General features: G+C 36.6%; 1 protein-coding gene across 4 annotated transcripts in view; it reads right to left on the reverse strand.

Annotated features, from left to right (window-relative positions):
- RB1 (RB transcriptional corepressor 1) overlaps window positions 1-17,215 on the reverse strand; it is a 131,313-nt gene that overhangs the window by 48,080 nt on the left and 66,018 nt on the right. The gene's annotated exons all lie outside the window — the stretch shown is intronic.

Below are 17,215 nucleotides of genomic sequence, written 5' to 3' on the forward strand. Positions count from 1 at the left end.
GAAAGCCTGTATTTATGGAACTCTGAGAATTCACTTTTTCTTTCCTTAGAGTGACAATACAACCCCCCTCCCCCCTGCAGACACTGTGCCCACTGTTTTTAACATCTTTATAAAAGAGTAGATGATTTATCTAATCTTCCTTTCCATATTAACTTCCCTCAAAGGAAAAGAAGTAAGACGGAAAAAGTTTCGAGGTGTGGAAAACAGCTTTCCAGCATCCTAATGATTGGTTCTGAACTTAGAAATGATCTTTTCTAAGAAAATATCAACCAAGTAGCTAGTTTACCAAAACAATGTATGAAAATATATGTATTCTATCCATACATTAAAAGGAACTTAAGACTCTACTTTATCAAGGAGTTTTGTCTTCATATTCTACATTTGAAATACCGAAAGTAAATTTGAGGTATAAATCTTAATTATAGAATTGGTATTTAAAGAATCAGTCCCTCATTTGAGGAACATAAAATAGAAAATTGAACATCAGCAAATTTCATATACCCAACTGAGAAACATTTAATTTATGACTGGTATGCAGCTAGCAAGAATCTGAAGCAACTGCAATTTTGGACCTCTGATGAATGAGGTACCTGGTCTTTTGTCAATGTATTAAGTTACTATCGCCTTGCAGAATCTTAACTATCTCCCAACACCCAAACTTTTTAATGCCTGCATGCCAAATCCAACCGCAGATGTCACAAATGAGGGAAGATGTGACCTGGGTGCTCTTAGTTGTGAATGAACTTTTATATATAAGATTTTATAAATAGTGCTTCCTAGTGGATGAATCTTAAGGTAATCCTAAGGGAAATTGTTTTTAAAAAGCTCTTTTGAGCTATCCTGAAAACCAAATCATCCATTTATAACATGACTTCTAAGAAATAAATTCCAAATTAAAAAGAACAAATGGACAAATTTAAGGACACAGAATATATTTAAATCAACCAGATTATTTAATGATCAACAATATTTCTTAAACAGCAGCATTTTCCAGAGATCAACATATACACTGTCCTAAAAATCACTAATTCTCAAATTTCTATTTTATCTCTTTCTTCATCTTTTTTTCTTGATGTCTGCTACCCATTTTTTGACAGTCAATTTTATAAAAGTACAAAGAATACCAATTAAACAGGGCAACAGACAGGGATAATTAAAGAGTATGAAATTAACTCCAGGCAAACTTTTTTAGCAAGTCTTTCCCCTTCCTCCATCTCTCAAAGAGATTTATTCCAGGGATTTCCCTGGTGGCGCAGTGGTTAAGAATCCATCTGCCAATGCAGGGGACACGGGTTCGAGCCCTGACCCAGGAAGATCCCACATGCTGCGGAGCAACTAAGCCCGTGCACCACAACTACTGAGCCTGCGCTCTAGAGCCCGCGAGAAACAACTACTGAGACCATGAGCCACAACTACTGAAGCCCATGCGCCTAGAGTCCGTGCTCTGCAACGAGAAGCCACTGCAATGAGAAGCCCACGCACCGCAACGAAGAGTAGCCCCTACTCACCACAACTAGAGAAAGCCTGCGGGCAGCGACAAAGACCCAAGACAGACAAAAATAAATAAATAAATAAACAAATTTATTTAAAAAAAAAAAAAGATTTATTCCAGTAACTCCTTGAAAGGGTACAATATTACCAGTGCTAGAAGCAGTGGCTAAAACAGAATTCAAGATACAGGACCGCAGAAGTAGAGATAATTCATGAATTTAATAATCAGTTTTCAAACTCAAAACTTGCTTTACTCATATAGATTCAACCAATCAGATACCTTTTGAAAATAACTAAAGTTAAATAAATATTTATGGCCAACAGGAACATGAAAAGATGTTCAACATCATTAATTATTAGGGAAATGCAAATCAAAACCACAATATCACTTCACACCTGTCAGAATGACTATTCTCAAACTGTGCTAACGAGGATGTGAAGAAAAGGGAACCCTCCTACAGTGCTGGTGGAAATGTAAATTGGTGTAGCAACTATGGAAAACAGTACAGAGATTCCTCAAAAAATTAAGAATAGAACTACTATATGATCTAGCTGTTCCCCTTGTGAGTATTTATCTGAAGAATACAAAAACACTCGTTTGAAAAGATACATACACCCCTATGGTCACTGTACCATTATTTACAATAGCCAAGATATGGAAACCACCTAAAAGCCCATCAGTGGATTAATGGATAAAGAATTTGTTATATATTTGTTTGAATAAATGGTACTCAGCCATAAAAAAAAAAGTCTTGCCATTTGCGACAACATGGATGGATCTAGGAGATATTATGCTAAGTGAAATAAGTCAGATGGAGAAAGATAAATACCAAATGATTTTACTCATGTGGAATCTAAGAAAACAAAACAAATGAACAAACAAAACAAAAACAGACTTATAGATACAGAGAACAGATTGGTGATTACTAGAGAGAAAGGGCTAAGGGGTGGGTGAATTGGGTGAAGGGGATTTACTGTATGGTGATCAATGGTCACTAGATTTTTGGTGATGATCTTTTTGTAGTGTATCCAGCTGTCAAATTACAATGCTGTACATGTGAAATTTATATAATATTATATACCAATTTTACCTAAATAAAAATAGGAATACCTACCAAAAAAAAAAAAGAATGAGAAACAAATATGTGTTTTTACAGCAAAGTTATAGTTATTAGCCATAGGGTGAATGTGCTGAGTTCCATTATCTTCCTATCAAAATGAATTCTGGTAAATTCATAATTTAAAACTGAAAGAGTCTGGAGGTCATCTGATACAACTACTTCACCTCAGGTAGAAGAAACTGAAGAACTAAAAGGCTAAGTAACTTCATAAGGTCACATACAAGTTAAGGTAGAGCCAGGTAAGAATCTGGTTTTTCTGACTTGTCTATTCCTTTAATGGTGGTAAGGGGAGTAGCACATGCAAAGGCCCTGCTGGAGAGAACGTGGTATATTGAAAGGATTAAACCAAATCCAAAGTGACTGAAGATCTAGGGCTGAGATCTTACATAGGCCATGATATAGCCATGTTAAGATCTGAGGAGATGTGGGAAGCCCTGAAGGATTTCAAGTAGAAGGAGAGACATGATTACATTTGCATTTCAAAAAATCCCATCCCTCTGATTATAAGGTAGAGATGCATTTGTCTTCAGCAAAAAGAGAAGAACAATCACAATAAGAGCTATATTTATTCAATTGAAATTTAAAGAGATCCTCTTATCCTTTATTTTGATTATATCCTTTCCCCCTTATTAAAATGGACTTTCTTTTTGAAACGATGGAGATGACGGATGGGAAGAATATTTTAATGTTGTTACTTGGCAAAATTAAGTGAGCAGCCCTGTGGAGAAACTGATACATTCATACACTGCTGGTGGGAAACAAAATGGTACAACTCTAATGGATGGGAATCTGGCAATACCTAACACACACACGCACACACACACACTTATCCTTTGACCCAGCATTTCCACTTCTAGGTATTTACCCTGAAGACACACTTTCAATAATATAAAAATACACATGTACAAGGTGCAGCACTATTTGAAACTGCAAAACACTGGAAACTCCCTAGATGTCCAAGCATAGAAAATTGGTTGAATAAATTACTGCACATGTACACAATGTAGTACTATGCAGCTTTAATAAGGAATTAAAAAGAGCTCTATGAACTGATATGGAGGAGTAATTTCCAGAAAGTGTTGTTAAATGAAAAAAGTAAAGTGTAAAAGAGTACATATAGTATGCTACCTTTTTTGTAAGAAAAAGGCAGAATAAGAAAGCATACATATATCTGCTTGTTTTACAAAAAGAAACACAAGAAACCAAAAAAAAAAAAAAAAAAAAAGGAACGGGATGGGAAACAGTGTAGAAGAGATATGGAAGGTTATGACACTTATCTATGTGTAAGATTTGGGGAAGTACGTTAATATTGTACATCAGGAATCAGAAAACCTTTTCTTCAAGGGTTACACGTAAATATTTTAGGCCTGCAGGCTACACAATCCTGCTGCAACTTCTCGTCTCTGCATCACAGTGCAAGAGCAGCCACAGACAACAGAAATGAGCGAGCATGGCTGCGCTCCAATAAGACTGTACGTGCAAAGTCGAGTGGCTGGCCTGTGGGCTGTGTGTGCCACCTCCTGTGCTACAGTCAGAAAACTAAAGATAACACAGATGGGAGAGAAAGAGAAAATACCTAGAACTCCTTCTCTATTAGTGCCGGGCACATAACAGGTCTCTGCAATTCACTGCTGAATGAATAAACCTTAAAGTTCTATTAAAAGATGGACCGGAGTTCTAGTCAGGGCTTTGCTACAAACTAGTATAACTATGTTGACCCCTTCATCTCATCTAAGAGGTTTGGACTAGATAACATGTAAGGTCCATGCCATGCCTCACATACTGTTTCTCATTCTAGTCAGTTAAGACGTCCATCCATTCCTTCCTTTTAATAACCACTATCACCACTGTTCCCATGTAACACTGGGACTACTGTGGTTACTCCCTCACTCAGCCTGCTTTCTAGTTTCTTCCCTCAACCCATCCAGGACAGATCAACCAGATTCACCTATTAAATCACCACTTTATGCTGTTCACTTACTGTCCAATTTTAAAAGGTGTCAGATTCTCCATTGACTGAGAGGAAAAATTCAGCTTTAAAGTACAAGATTGTCCAAAATATGGCCCTGACCTACTCAATTTTCTGGTTTCTGTCTTCCAAACATGATTCTTCCACTGCAGGTTGGTCCCCTACTTGTCCTGTATTTATAACTCTCACTTTCTTGACTCTAGATATTTAGACACATGACACAGTACTCGTTCCTCCCCCACCCCAGTCTGCCCCCTTCTCTGATGAAACCCTTTCCATCCTACAAGGCCCAGTTCAACTCCTAAAGAAAACCTTTGATAATGAAGGTTTTTTATTGTCTTTATCAGTTATTTGGTATCTTTTTTTCTTACTGCCTTTGTTAGCTATCTTTTTACATGGGCTATGTCTTATTTTCCTAACTAGACACCTCAAGCTCCTTGAGGAAAGGGATTATGTTTTGTACTTTGTATTTTCCATAGCACATAACATAAGATTAAAATAGAGGGATCAGAGATTGAAAGGAAGGGGCTTAGAGTTAAGAACAAATTAGATGTTACTTGCCTGCCAGACTGAAGATTCATTTTTAATAACCAATATTTACCTACACAGTACCTACTCTGTATTTATCAATGTCGTTCTAATAAATGTCGCATACGTACCCACACACAAAAATGCAAAGAAACTTTTATTCCACCAAACCTATAGTTCATTCAATTCTTCAAAAACCCCAAAAAAAAAAGGCAAATTTTCCTTTGTCAATAGTACTCTGATACAAGAATTCAACTCCTGCAGTTATCACCATAACTCTTATCACTCGATTTATGAATCTTAAACTGTATCTGTTGAATCCCCACCATTTAAATGAGGTTATACAGTTGTTAAAAGAAACTATGTCGGGCTTCCCTGGTGGCGCAGTGGTTGGGAATCTGCCTGCCAATGCAGGGGACGCGAGTTCGAGCCCTGGTCTGGGAAGATCCCACATGCCGTGGAGCGGCTGGGCCCGTGAGCCACAACTACTGAGCCTGCGCGTCTGGAGCCTGTGCTCCGCAACAAGAGAGGCCGCGATAGTGAGAGGCCCACGCACCGTGATGAAGAGTGGCCCCCACTCGCCGCAACTGGAGAAAGCCCTCACACAGAAACGAAGACCCAACACAGCCAAAAATAAAAATAATAAATAAATAATAAATAAAAAATTTTAAAACAAAAACCAAAAAAAAAAAAAGAAACTATGTCTTGAAGACATTTTTCATGGAATTATCTGACTTCTCTTTTGGAATCACTATTTTGTAGGCCTGCTGCATCCTAGGATTTTTCCAGTTTTTTCCTCTCTGCACTCTTGTGACAGATTCACTCTTTCTTAGGTCTCACGATTTCTCCCTTCTAGGATTTCTTTTTTTTTTTTTTTTTTTTAATTTGCTCAAGCATATTCTCTAGTAATTTTATTTTAAAATGGATGGTTAACAGATGAACTTTCTAAGTCCTTGCATGTCTGAAAACTGTTTCACTTTACCCTCACATTTGACATGTAGGTCAGCTACAGAATTCTAGGTTATCAAGCATCCAGTATTCCCGATAAGAACTGCAATGCTGATCTGGATCTTATTCTACTGTAAATAATTTACTTCTTCTCTCTAGAAGCTTTTTATAATTTTCTCATTGCCTATGGAATTCTGAATTTTCACCAAGATGTATCCATATTTATTCATCCTGCTTGGTACTATGAGCCCTTTCCATCTGATGCCTCCCATCTCTGACTGGCTTAGAAACTTTTTTTCCATTAATTTTTTTTTTTTTTTTTTTGGCTGCATTGGGTCTTCGTTGCTGCACGCAGGTTTTCACTAGTTCAGGTGAGCGGGGGCCACTCTTTGTTGCGGTGCGCGGGCTTCTCACTGCAGTGGCTTCTTTCGCTGTGGAGCACGGGCTCTAGGCAGGCGGGCTTCAGTAGTTGCAGCATGCGGGCTCGGTAGTTGTGGCTCACGGTCTCTAGAGCACAGGCTCAGTTGTGGTGCACGGGCTTAGTTGCTCCGTGGCATGTGGGATCTTCCCGGTCCGGGGCTCGAACCCGTGTCCCCTGCACTGGCAGGCAGGTTCTTAACCACTGCGCCACCAGGGAAGTCCTTCTTCCGTTAATTTTTTAAAAATTATTATTTTGTGTCCTCCATTTTCTCTGGTCTTTCTTTTAGAGATGAATAGATAGATACTGAACTGAGGTACCCCAAAATACCAAAATAAGGGGACTATACCCTAGCAGCACGGTAGTTTTACGTATTTTCCTTTTAGGCAGAATCACCTTTCTATTTCTTTTTTTTTCTTCAGGTCTATTGTAGAAGGCTGGATTCACCAAAATTTCTGCTTCTGCTTCTCTTGCAGGCACCAGCAGGAGACCACAGCCCTGTATGTGTACACGGAAGCTGGGATAGGACCAGGCATGCATCTATATAATTTGTGCACTACACGAAAGCACGGGGCTTCACTGTAAACTCTGCATAGCAAGCCAGGGGTGGTTGCGTCCAGAGGGGCATCTTTTTCTAATTCACTAGTACAGAGGGAGGCGGTTCATTTTCCTGATTCTTATAAGCCGGCATGGCCTGAGGTGGGGGATTGGTCCAGATGTTTCATGGACCAGTGGTTCTCAAAATGTGGTGGCTAGACCAGCATTAGCATCACCTGGAAACATGTTAGAAATACAAATTCTTGGACCCTATCCTAGAACCTTTGAGGTTAGGCCCAGGAACCTGCAATCTGTCTTTTAACAAGCCCTCCAGCCTTTTGATACATGCAAAAAGTTTGAGAGCCAGTGGCAGACAGTACTTTAGAAAAACTCTGCTGATTACTGCCACACTCTCTGTACCTTCTATCAATACTTTGAACTTACAGGCTAAGAATCCCACTTCCACTGTGGGAGTCTTCGCCTACTGTATTCAGTAGTTTTCTCTACTTCGTTGTATCCATCAAACAGACACCTCTTTTACTTTTTATCCTCAAAACTGAATTAACCCCTAAACTTCCCACTTCATAGTCTTGGTACTGCTGGAATTCACTGCCATGTGGTTTTTTTCCCTTTTCTGTCACTTCTGTAGGGTTTTGGGGGAGAAAGGAGGTAAAAATGTGTGGTCATTTTGCTATCTTAAACCAGAGATAGTCTTGTTTTTAAAAGCAATTACACAGTCTTAGTTACACAAGAAAAAGTTATACTACTTAAACCCTTTCATTGTTGCTAATAAATAACATGCAAAGGGCTTTTTCATCAAAACAAAACAAATCCTTGTATTATGAACGATAAAATCTTCAATTTAATTTTCTTTAAAAAAAATGACAATTTTCCAACTGTTTAATCAATTACTAATTGTTAGCTCATATTTTAATAGGGCATAAAAATCTATGAGTCATTTTATTATAATTCTTTATTTTAAAATAAAGAAATGTATTTAATTACATGAGTTTAAAATATTTACACTGGACTAAAATTTAGGCTTTTCAGGAAAAAGGATTTTATGTATAGTACTTGATGAAAACAGAAGCAGCCATTTATTTAAATAAAAATGAATATTACTTAAAACATAGAACTAAAAAAATTACACCTTTTGGGCTTCCCTGGTGGCGCAGTGGTTGAGAATCTGCCTGCCAATGCAGGCGACACGGGTTCGAGCCCTGGTCTGGGAAGATCCCACATGCCGCGGAGCAACTAGGCCCGTGAGCCACAGCTACTGAGCCTGCGCGTCTGGAGCCTGTGCTCCGCAACAAGAGAGGCCACGATAGTGAGAGGCCCGCGCACCGCGATGAAGAGTGGTCCCCGCTTGCCGCAACTAGAGAAAGCCTTAGCACAGAAACGAAGACCCAACACAGCCAAAAATAAATAATAAATAAATAATAAATAAAAAAAAAAAAATTACACTTTTTGGTTTATATGTCACATATGTAATTTTTGCTGATGGCCAAAATAACTGATTTCAAAATTGTTGTGGAAAAATTGTTATACTTTGTGTTGTGGTCTCATGAGACTTCTTTAGACTGAAACACACATAATATAATCTTAGCTACTTAAGAGAAGGAAAAAATATGGACATGTGCTAAAAAATAAAAAAGGCCATGTATAAATAGTTTGTCTACAAGAGATTACAGAGTTGTTCCTAGAGAAATAATTAAAAAGATCAGGGATATCATTTTTGCATTATTATGGTAATTTTTACCCATCTCCATCTACTCAGGCTATTCATTCTTCATTTGAAACTGAACTGTGAAAAGGTTTATGTTCAGACAACCCTGTTTGAATACGTGAGTTAGGTTCTGGTCTAAAAGTACACAGTATTAAAAGTGTCCAGTATGCCTATTACAAAGATAATGCAAAAGCTTATATTTTCAAGAACAAGTTTATATTTTCAGGAGTTCAGTAATGGATTAGGGAATCCTATGTTCATATTTGTTTATTACTCATGTATTAGTAAAAGATAAGTCATTTTACTTTACCTCTCTCACTTTAATGTTTAAGAGAAAAAAATCAAAATGGTAAAACTTAAGTTATAAAAACTAGCATTACTTAATCTGTAAATAAAACTTTTAGACTATTAAATTATCTTAAAACATGGAAAGGGTAAGTATAATGACCAGATAGTAATAAAAATAATACTTTTTATTACTTTATTAATGAGGATAAAAATGACCAGATATTAAATTCCAAAAAGGAAATGAAACAAAAGATAGCAAGATAGACTTAACGTTAGTCTCTGAGAATTCTTAGAGTATAATCAAAATCTAAAAGACAAATGTTAGCCTTTGAGAATTCTTAAAGAGTATAATCAAAATCTAAGAGAAATTATCTGTTATAATTTAATGGAGGCAAGAAACAATGAAACTGAGCAAGAACAATAAAAAGTTTTTTTGAAAGAGTGAGACACAAATACAGCTGTTTCCTATTCTAAGTTTTTTTTAATCATGTTCTAAATCTAGCACGTACAGGAAGACACCAAAAATACTTTTGATATTTGGGTATTTCTGACAATAACAGAAAATACTAAGAACCAATATGTAAATTAATAAAACCACAAATGCAAAGGTCACTCACATGCATTTTAAAACAGACTAGGTTGTGACAGTTTAGTTTTAAAAACATGACCTAAATATCTGGAAAAGATAAATGCCAAAAAGTTGGATCTATTTTATAATTAAAGGTAACTGAACTTAGATGGTTTAAGAACAATTGCCCTACAGTGGTTCTCAAATTTTACTAAACTCACCATTAATAACAGCCTCTGATTTGGCTGGAGGAATTCAGAAAAGACATTAAATAGAATCGAGATCTCATAAGATACTTCTACTTTTTGTTTCTTGCACATCTAGATTCCAGAGTCCTTCCTCACTATTACAGTCAGGATATGATATGATACAAGCTTAGAGACTGAAAATTCTCAGACTATATTCAGGTAATTTTCTAACATCATGACCTTGTAGAAGATACTCTCTGACCAAGAGTACAAGTGCTTCCATTTCCACAGGTTAAGTACAGAGGATATTTCCAAGCTATTCTTCTACAACTGCTATCTCCCTTCTTGTCTGTACTTGAATAATGAACACCGCCCTCAGGGTAATTACTGACATGATTCATAACTAAAGCACCATAACAAATTCCAACTGCAGTATAACAGAGAACACTGCCCACATTTAACAATGCTGGAATTCAGTTACACCTCTTTCTCCCTGAACTTATTCCATTTTGAGAAGACAGTGAGGGAGGGGGAGGTGCCTCAGGAGAAGAGAAGAGTTCTACATACTTGTAGTAAGCCGGGATAAACAGATCCAATACTGTTTAACTGTGTTCTCAGTTCTCTGTTCTTAGGAAATCACTGTATAGTAAAGACAATGAACTGAAGGAAACTAACAATTAATTGCGATGTTTCTAAAATGTACCATTCTCATAAATGTCCATTTATTCCTCACAACAACTCTGATGAGTATTATCATGCCCATTTTACAGATGAGAAAATCTGAGATATAGAGGTGTAACTTGCTCAGAATCACACCAAAGCAAGTTACCTGGCATCTTTGAATGAACCTCAGCTTTTACTATCTGTAAAACAGGAACAGCAATGTTTACCTTCTGTGAAGATTAAATGAGATACGGTGACGCCAAAGCCCAGGCTCCTTCTGCTACTGCACAGTGACACAAACACAGATGAATAAAGAAACTAATCACGATAGTGCATATACCCAACAGTAAACTAATACACACCGTGAGGCAGCATAGAGTTACGAGCACAGTCTCTGGAACCAGATAGTCTGAGTTAAAGTTCTAGCTCTGCTATCAACTTAGTTTTGCGGGTAAGGGCAACAGTCTCAATTTCTCTGTACCTCAGTTTTTTCATCTATGAAGTGGTGATCTCCTTCACAGAGTTGTGCGAAATAAATGAGTTAACACATTTCAGCACTTTTAATAGTGCCTGTATCAGCATACATGCAAAAATGTTACCTATTATGACTTCTACACTGAAATGTAATATGCATAAGTGAGGGTCATTTTGATGCAGCTCTGTATGATGATCAGGAAAGATTCCAAAGATGTAAGCTAGTGATGAGCTTTTTACAAGCACTGCTTTCTAAAGCAAGTTTCTATGAGCTACCTAAGGGACATTTCTGAATTTGAGATTTTTTTTTATATCCCTGAATTTCTTTAGTCCCTTGTGCCAATTCATGAACAAGGAGAATGTATAGTATGGACAACGGGGGAGGGGGAAGGGAGACATGAACAGACAAGTCATGAATACTTCACTGTGTCCTCCACAGTGAACTCTAGCAATTTCTCATGTGTGTCAGAGTGTTCTAAAGAAAAAAGGAGACAAGTACATAGAGAAAAGAATAGACTGAGGGGTCAAACACAGGGTTCAAGACAAGATGGCACTTGAGCAAAGGTTTAGATATGGAAACGATTTTATGCTTAAAACCATAAACAGACCCGGATCAAGAACTCAGGCTCACATAAACATTCAATACAGGAGAAGACATGCAATAATTTATAACAGTTATCTATCTCAGTTTCTTTGGGTTTTCTGTTTGTTGTTTTTTAACATATGAGGAACAACATAAAAAACCATTTAATGCCTCATTGATTCTTCAATGGCTTAATTATGAAGAAGAAAGAGAGTTATTTTATTAACTTGAGCTTAGAGTCTTACAGCTTTATAAAGCAACCATCTATTCACATTTTAGTGGATAATTATTCATATGAACTAAGTAAATTACTATCCTTATTTTTGTACTTTTTCTGCGTATCTATATTTTTTTATTTCTCTCTAGACTACTTCACTGGAGAACACAAGGTCACTATTAAAAATTTTATTTCTAAGATATTGTCTTCCTTTATTTTCCCTTCTTGGGCTTTACATTTTTTCATTCTTATAGAAGACTTTAGGCATACCTGGAATCTTTCATTAAAAACTCAGAAAAGGGCTTCCCTGGTGGCGCAGTGGTTGAGAATCTGCCTGCTAATGCAGGGGACACGGGTTCGAGCCCTGGTCTGGGAAGATCCCACATGCTGCAGAGCAACTAGGCCTGTGAGCCACAACTGCTGAGCCTGCGCGTCTGGAGCCTGTGCTCCGCAACAAGAGAGGCCACGATAGTGAGAGGCCCGCGCACCGCGATGAAGAGTGGTCCCCGCTTGCCGCAACTAGAGAAAGCCTTAGCACAGAAACGAAGACCCAACATAGCAATCAATCAATCTTTTAAAAAAAAAAAAAAAACTCAGAAAAAACTCAGTTTTAAAATTTCAGTCTATGAAAAGAGACCTGGTTTTCCATTTTACCTCATTCTCACCCTTCCCTTAAATCTCCTTGAGGGTTGATCCAAATATCTAATTTTATCAACCCTAAACTATCATGGATTCTAAAAATACTTATATTATTATATTAAAATCTCATTCTAAGAGTTACCTAAACGAAACATATAGACACAGCAGTAACTCCTTTTAAAATATAGTTTGCTCTTTTTGTAAAGTCTTCTAATCTTTTCTTCCTGAGGAATCCAGTAGATCAACAGTGAGAGTGCACTACACAAAGGAGCTGGTCAACAAAGGGTAGTACCTTCCCCCCTTCCTATTACTGACTAGCTCTAGGGCAAAACACTCACCCTGTTACTCAAGATAAAAAATGTATTATACATATTTTCACTTAGAATAAAATTTTATACTGTGTCATATGCTTGACTACATGTTATAGTGGTAATAAAAACAGTGTGAATGAATAAACAGAAAAAATGTGGTACAATGAGAGGGGTACTTTACTAGACCAACGTGGAATTTGGAATCTAACCGATCTGCGTTCAAATGCCAAGTGTGTGACCTTAGACAAATTGCTTAACCTTCCTGAGCCTGTTTCCACTTTTGTAAAATGAAAATAGTATTAGTGATGTCACAGATTATTATGAGAATTAAATTAGACAAATACTTTTGGTGCACAGCACATTGCAACCGGTCAAGGAGTATTAGCTGCCTTCCATCCATTGCTAATTAGCTGCCAGGTGGGACACAAATATTCTGTGTTTCTCTTTCCTCATACGGGAAATTAGATTCATGGCTACACCTACCTTGTGGATTTAGTGTAAAGAACCAACAGAGTATTTCATTTTAAAGCCCAGTAATGTAAGGTCATCTAGAATCTGGCTCTTCTAAAGAGTGGCCCATGGGTTAGCAACGTCAGAACCATCTGGGGGCCTGTGAGAAATGCTGAATTGCAAGCCCCGCCCTAGAACCACTTGATAAGAAAGTATATTTTAGTAAGATCTCCATGGATATTAAAGTTTGAAAACTACTACTAAGAAAATAACCCTCAGCCTGGAAGTAAGAAAAGGACTTTATCAATATCATTGTGCCAAAAATCCAAAAGGACAAAGGGCATTGACAATAGTGCATATTGATTTAATTAGCTTAGGAGAGCAAGTTAGAGGCAACAGGCATCATGGTCTGGTAGAACTTGAAATAGTGAGAAATACAGAATAATTCACAAGGAAAGGGAGGGGAAAGGCAGAAAAAACTAAAACACTAGGTAAAGAGCACAGTATTTTCCATAGGCAAATGAGGAGTCTAGCCCATGAATAATATATTAATGTTTATAATGATGTCCCTGGCTCAAAAAGAAAACGTAAAATTACTTTAAATATGCTCTTTTCCAGACGAAAGCATGTATTCTATTTCAAGATTATTTCCCTCAAAAAAGTTGTGTGTGTCTACACACACACACATACACATACATTTTACTTTCAACTAGCACATAAAATTATCTGGTACATTCACTTTTGTATAATATCTCATTTATCAAGAGAGCTAGCTCTCCACTTTTCACAAGGCTAAAAACTCTAACTTTTAAGACTAAATTACTAGTCTTAAAGCAGTACTCATCTACCATTGCCAATGCTGGGCCAGAATTCTCCCCCAATGTACCTCATGCTAGGCTTTCCTACTTGTGTCCACATTTCCACACCTGTTGTTAAGTCTTTTCCCATCCACATATGATTGATCACTTCCTCCTTTGACCCTCATGGTTTATCTTACTTCACAGTATATTACAGTGAGTTACTTTTCTACTAAGTTCCAAGCCTCTTTAAGGATAGGGGCTATTTTCCATGCCCTTAGATACCTCACAGGAGAAAGTATAATTCCTTTAAAATATCTGATGTACAAATATCAGGTATGGCCCAAAGAGAATTGAGAAAAACTGAGCTAAAGGAGAATACGGAAATGAGACCTCTGTGTTACCTTTTTTTGAAAAATATTTCTTCAAAATGTTATAAATTGTGAAGCAATCTAAAAGAATATGGATCCACCTTCAGTAGTGGCAAATAATTCTCAACACTTAAACAGTTTTGTAGACTTATAAAATATTTGAGCTAGAAATATTCAAATCTTTTGGTCTGTCTCAATTTACACAGCAAGAAACTAAGACAAAGACATTAACTTGTACATGAAAGAGCTAGGCCCTAATGCCAGGTCTTCTGATTCCACATCTCACATTAGGCCGTACTCACTCTCACTAGATAAATGTGGTTTGCTCAAGAGATGAAAGAACTCTCTGCACACAGTAAGTGTCTGAGGAATAGTGGAAGGCTAGCAAGGTAAGGCAGGGCCAGATAATCACAACCAGAGTAAAGAGGCTACATTTTTCTACATGGGAATGCAGAGCTACTGTAGGTTCCTGAACAGGAGTATGGCATGAATAAGCATTTAGGAATATTAACTTAGCACCAAAGTATAAAATAGAGGGTAGTGCCTAAGCTGGGAGACCAAGCAGGAGTCTATAATAATATGTTAAATGTAAGAACGTGATGATCTGATCTAGGGAAATGTAAACGAAAATAGATCTTTAACATAATAATGAAATAAATATAAAAGACATGGTAAAGTTTTTTGGGTTTTGGTTTCTGTTTTTTTCATTACAAGACTATATCTAACTATAGAGAAAAAGAAGGAAAAAATGCTCAGTATTCAAGCCTGGATGACTTGAAAAGTAATATAAAAATATAGATATTGGGAAGCAAAGTTGTATTTAGAACAAAATAAAATAATTTCAGTTTTGAAAGGTAAAGTCAAATCTCCTAAATCACTTGAGAAGCTACTAGTTAGTTATGGGAATTAAGGGCAAGAAATTAGGAACATGTTGGGTCAGAGTGAGAAAGGTTAAAGCCTTAGTGATATTTTCAGAAAGAATCAGACTTTTTCAAAATAAATGTTCTCTTGCTGGCAAAGAGATAAATATATGGTTTTTTTAAAAAAAAAACTCATGAGGAGCTTTTAAAAACCCAACATAAAACATTTTTCATTATAGTAGCATGGCTGCTATATAAATATAGTATATGGTATCATATTACTTCACCATCCTTACCCATATTTTTAAAAACTGTTAAATATGGCTTAATCATTGTCTTACATTTCATTCACCTTCCTGAGACATAGTTCTCAGTAAAATATAACTTTTGAAAAAAATAATGTCTAATGGTAAATACTAAAACCATTGTGCAAAGTGCACCAGAGGTTAATGATCTACCATCCAAATATACAACAGATATCCTTTCTGGCTTTTTCAGAGCCACAGGCTTTTCTCCCTTTTGTGTTCATTTCCTGTCAAGTCTGACATTTCAAAGAATACCAAAGAAGCTTAAAAATTTGTTTACAAGTTTGTCATCAAATCAGGACTCTAAAAATACAAGCTATTCATTACAACTGTACTGACATGTAAAACTGGCCTTCATTTAAATTTTGGAAAAATAATAAAATGGAAACAGTTTTAATCTTTTCTTTGGTAAAAGTACTCTGGCCAAACATTTGTGCAACTGAATGAAGAAACCTGCTAATGTTTAGTGACTACAAAAAAAACAGTATGACAAAATCCAATTTAATGAGTCAGCTATATTTGACAACATTTAAAGGAGGCTCAGTTTTCTTGTGACTTACTAAAATTAAATACAACAGTTAATTACTAGTATTTCTATGCTTTCCATATAGTAAGTACCACTCCGAAACAATATTATTCAGAAGATATGATGCATTCAATACAGGAAAATAGAAAAGATACCCTAAATATTCTTTAAGTATACATACTTAAAAATACTTTATCAATCACTAAATACTATACATAACTCTTTCAGCTGTGATGAAGGAACAGAGACCAGATTTGTCTCAACTACAAAATCGAACAACATAAATGAAATAATAGTTTTCAGACAATGAACAACAAACAGTATAGGACAGTAATCTCTGAGAGAAAGAAAGCAAATGGTAAGCCCCACCTTTGCCTGGAGACAGTTCCCAGGCTACAACACAGGGAGGAGAAACTGAAATAGATCCCAGTGGTCTGCCTGGTTGGAGAAAACAGAGTTGAGAATTCAAGAATGCTAAGGCAGCTAAAATTAGCAGGACAGAATAGCAGAGCAGAGAGTTACACAGAAAGGAGAGAGCTGCAAAGAAAGAGCTCCAGGAGTCTGCAGAGGGTTACTCTCAAGTTTTCACCCTAGTACTGATCAGTGCATGAAAACTACCCAAAGCCAGAAAAAGAACCATTCCAGGAGCTGACATAGGGCCAAGAAGAGTTTTGATTGCCACCAGCCAGGGTGGAAAAACCTTGTAATATATGGGACATCAGGTAGAGTACTCAGAAGGGGACTGCCTCAACAGTGGGGAAAAATCAGTCATAGATTAAAGACTGCCCTGGCTTTGTCTATAAACAACAACAAAAGCCTTTAAAGGATCAAACTGTTTCCAAGTAACTAAACTGAGTCCCAAAACACAGCTCGAGAATAGTGAAAGGAATATAAAAATATCCAGGACCCAGTAAGGTAAAATTTACAATGTCTGGCGTCCAATAAGAAGTCATCAAGCAGGCAAAAAAAAAACAAACAAAAAAAAAAACAGAAAAACATGACCCTTAAAAGGAGAAGTATCAGTTAACAGAAACAGTCCTAAAAAGACATAGATGTTAGAATTAGTAAACGGGAACTTTAAAACAATTATTATAACTATATTCCATATGTTTAAGAAGGTAAAGGAAAGCACAAACATGTTAAAGAGAGATATGGAAGATTTAGAAAAGGATTCAAGTCAAACTTCTAGAGATGAAAAATATAGTACCTAAGATTAAAAATATAGTAGATGGAATTA

The sequence above is a fragment of the Eschrichtius robustus genome, chromosome 18 (assembly GCF_028021215.1).
Source record: "Eschrichtius robustus isolate mEscRob2 chromosome 18, mEscRob2.pri, whole genome shotgun sequence".
Lineage (NCBI taxonomy): Eukaryota > Metazoa > Chordata > Mammalia > Artiodactyla > Eschrichtiidae > Eschrichtius > Eschrichtius robustus.